General features: G+C 39.9%; 1 non-coding gene across 1 annotated transcript; it reads left to right on the forward strand.

Annotated features, from left to right (window-relative positions):
* The first annotated feature begins 2,633 nt into the window (after positions 1–2,633).
* On the forward strand, positions 2,634–2,739 carry LOC139860836 (small nucleolar RNA R71). The gene has a single exon (XR_011763451.1). It is a non-coding gene; the product is annotated as a small nucleolar RNA R71 (small nucleolar RNA).
* Positions 2,740–3,728: the final 989 nt, after the last annotated feature.

Genomic DNA, 3,728 nt, shown 5'->3' on the forward strand with positions numbered 1-3,728 from the left:
ATTGAAAGTGTCACCGAAGACTAAAAAGTCATCCATGAATACCTACATGAAATCTTCTATCATATCATAGAATATGGCCATCATGCACCTGCGAAAAGTGGTCGGACCATTACAAAGGCCAAAGGGCATGCGACGTTTTGAGAATGTGCCATACGGGTACGTAAAAGTGCTTTTCTCTTGGTCCTCGGGTGAGATAGGAATTTAAAAATTGCCTGAGAAACTATCAAGAAAATAATAAAAGCTATTACCCGCTAACCTCTCTAGCATTTGGTCCATGAAAGGTAATGGGAAATGGTCTTTTCGGGTGGTGTCGATCAACTTTCGGTAGGCAATACAAACACGCCACCCCGTAACAGTCTGAGTGGAAATTACCTCATTTTTATAGTTGGTGGTAACAGTCATACCACCTTTCTTAGGCACACAATGTAACAGGCTTATCCACGGACATCGCATCAAGAAGCTTGATAATCTCTTTCTACACGACATCCTGCATGTGAGGGTTCAACCTCCTTTGGCGTTGCATCACAGGATTGGAGTTATCCACCATTAGAATTGTGTGGGTCCAGTAGGAGGGACTAATACCCTTGATGTCGTGAATTTTCCATGCAATGGACGGTTTATGGGCCTTTAGCATGGTTACAAGCTTATATTTATGAACTGTAGTAAGAGAAGAAGAAATAATTACCGGGAGCTTAGATTCCTCCTGCAAATAAGCAAATTCCATATGATCTGGAAGTGGCTTCAATTCTAACTCTGGAGGTTCTTCAATCGAAGACTTGCTTCGGCAATCAGTATCACAGTTGAGTTCCTTGAACTCTTCCTCAGTCGGCTCATGGCCGTTTTCCATCAAGGTGGTCAAAATGTCCACCTCTTCAACCTACAACTCCTCATCAACATCAACCAAGGATCATTCTCCTGAACCCTATAACTCTGGGATTCTTGCAAAAACTCAAACGGGAAATCCACAGTGTTAAGAAAATAACATGCATCATCGGTATAAGCAGGATATTTTAAAGCATGGTCGATTGAGAATGTTGCACTCAAGTCATCTATCCTAAGGGTCAGTTGTTGGCCATAAACATCGATGATAAATCTCGCCGTATTCAAACATGGCCGACCCAAAATAAGTGGAATCCTTTCATCCACTTCCATATTTAATACCACAAAATCAGCCGGGAAAACCAATGACCCGGTCTCAATTAGCATATTCTCTATAATTCCACGACAGAATTTAATAGAGTGGTCAGCTAGCTGAATAGCCATACGAGTGGGTTTTAACTCCCCGGGGTCTAGCTTTAAATAAATAGACTAAGGCATTAAATTTATGCTAGCCCCCAAATCTGCCAACGCCCTCATACAATCTAAGTTACCAAGTAGACAAGGAATGGTGACACTTCCAGGATCCTCAAGCTTCTCAGGAAGCTTGTTTGAACTATCACTGATCATGCGGCGTTCAACATAACTAAAGACATGTTCTCCAGCTTCTTCCTATTTGTAATCAAATACTTATGAAACCTTGCATACTTTGGCACACCTGCAATAACATCAATAAAAGGAAAATTTATGTTAACATTTTTAATCAAATCCATGAACTTGGACTTCTCAGCCTCCAACTTCTTGAATCTCTGCTTCCTCGGGAATGAGAGCGGTGGTTGATACTCTTTGACTACCGGCTTAGCAGCAATAGTTTCCGGCACCTTCATGACCTTCTCAATCACCTATTCCGGCTCCTTTTCCCCTTTCGGTTCACTAACAATAATTGACTCACTCTCTTTAAATAACAGAACCCGTAAATCATACTCATCCTGCTTCTATGGTGGATCATATGCTAACCCACTCTGAGTAGTAATCGTGTTAACTTGCCCATTTTTTGAGTTAGTATCCGTGTTACTAGGTAACTCTCCCGATTTTCTCTCATTTCTCTAATTAGCAATCTGACCAATCTACCTCTCTAAATTCTGAATAGCGGCATGTTGGTTTCTAAACAGTTGATCATTCTTCTCATTGGTTTGAGTAACGATACTAACTAACTGAGTCTGAGATGTCATAAGTTTCTCCAGTATAGTTTCAAAATTGGACTTATTATCTTGAACTAGGGTTTTTGGAAATACCCCGGAGCTAGTGGTTGAAAAACCCCACTAGAACCTGGTTGAAACCTCAAACCCTGATTTCCTTGAGGTCTATAAGGACTGTTGAAATCTCTATTAAACTAAGCACTACCTTGAAACTGATTGTTGTTTTGTTGACTAATAAAAGAAAGTTGTTCCTTCTGATTCATAGTCAACCCCACATCACAATCTTTAGCTAAATAAGCCCACCACAGAATTCGCACCAAACTTTCATACCATGGATGTCTTTGTCTATTTTCTCTAAGTGTCTACCAAATTTGTCCAACTTAACATTGATCAAAGCAAAATCATCTTAAAGCAATGGCGCTTTCAATTGGAGAAGAAGAACGAGATATATCATTATCCTCATGCCAGTCATGAGAATACTCAGCTTGCTTTTCAATTATGTCATAAGCCTCTTGTTCAGTTTTTTCCATGAGACTACCCCCTGCAGCTTGATCAATAGAAACATGGATGCTGATGGTACACCTCTTATAAAAAGTGTGTACCTTGTCAAAGGTATCTAACCCGTGTTGAGGACAAGATCGCAAGAAATGGTTGAACCGATTCCAAGCATCATAAAGGGTCTCATTAGGCTTTTGACGAAACTGAGAGATCTCTTGATGAAGTCGAGTGGCCTTAGATGCAAGAAAATACTTGCTTAAAAACTTTTCCATCAAGGTATTCTAATCCTCGATCGTCGCCTCAGGTAAACTGTCCAACCAAACTCTAACTTCCCCCTTTAGTGACCATGGGAAAAGCTTCAGATAGATAACATGATCATCAAAATTCCTGATCTTAAACAACCCACAAATCCGCTGAAAAATACTGAGATGCTCGTTAGCATCCTCATGTGGTTCACCACCGAACTGACACTTGGTCCCAATCATGCTGATGATGGGGCCCTTAATCTCAAAATCATCGGTAAATTCTGTCATTCTGATATCATTATCCTAACTAACTCGAGTGGCCTTCATCCTTTCTGCCATACTCTGACCTTGTTGTGCCATTTGACGAGCTACGGGAACCTCTTGCTGAACTGGAATATTTGGTACTACTGGAATATTAGGTCCCACTGGTTGCTGAGGAACAACCGGTGTTTCTTGTTTTTCTAGCACAACCGAAACGTTAAAACTTTCCAAATTAATCACAGGGTTGCTAGTTGATGGTGGAGCAAAAATATTCGTTTCTGAATCCATTGTGTCTGACTCGTCTGTATTATGACTCCAAATAAATCTTTCAGGTTCACTATAAGGCAAATACAACTCAGCGTTAGACGAGCGTGTATCTTGCATAAACTACCTGTAAACTGCAAAAACACAACTAACAAACTAATTAAACGCACTGACTTAGCCAAAATAAACTAAGAACACAAATAATCAAACACAATATGACTCAACTAAAAACAATTAGACGACAATCTGAATTTTCAACACAATTGTCCCCGACAGCAGCGCTAAAAACTTGATGTGTAAAATCTAGTATATAATTTATCTATAGAAAATACCGATTAAAAAGGACTATTACACACTCACGGGCAGTGTACCCGATCGTGTAGAAGTATAGACTTTCGGTAATTCTGAATATCGATCCAAAGACAATATCACGTAAATCTCAATT

The sequence above is a fragment of the Rutidosis leptorrhynchoides genome, chromosome 7 (genome assembly GCF_046630445.1).
Source record: "Rutidosis leptorrhynchoides isolate AG116_Rl617_1_P2 chromosome 7, CSIRO_AGI_Rlap_v1, whole genome shotgun sequence".
Taxonomy (NCBI): Eukaryota; Viridiplantae; Streptophyta; class Magnoliopsida; order Asterales; family Asteraceae; genus Rutidosis; species Rutidosis leptorrhynchoides.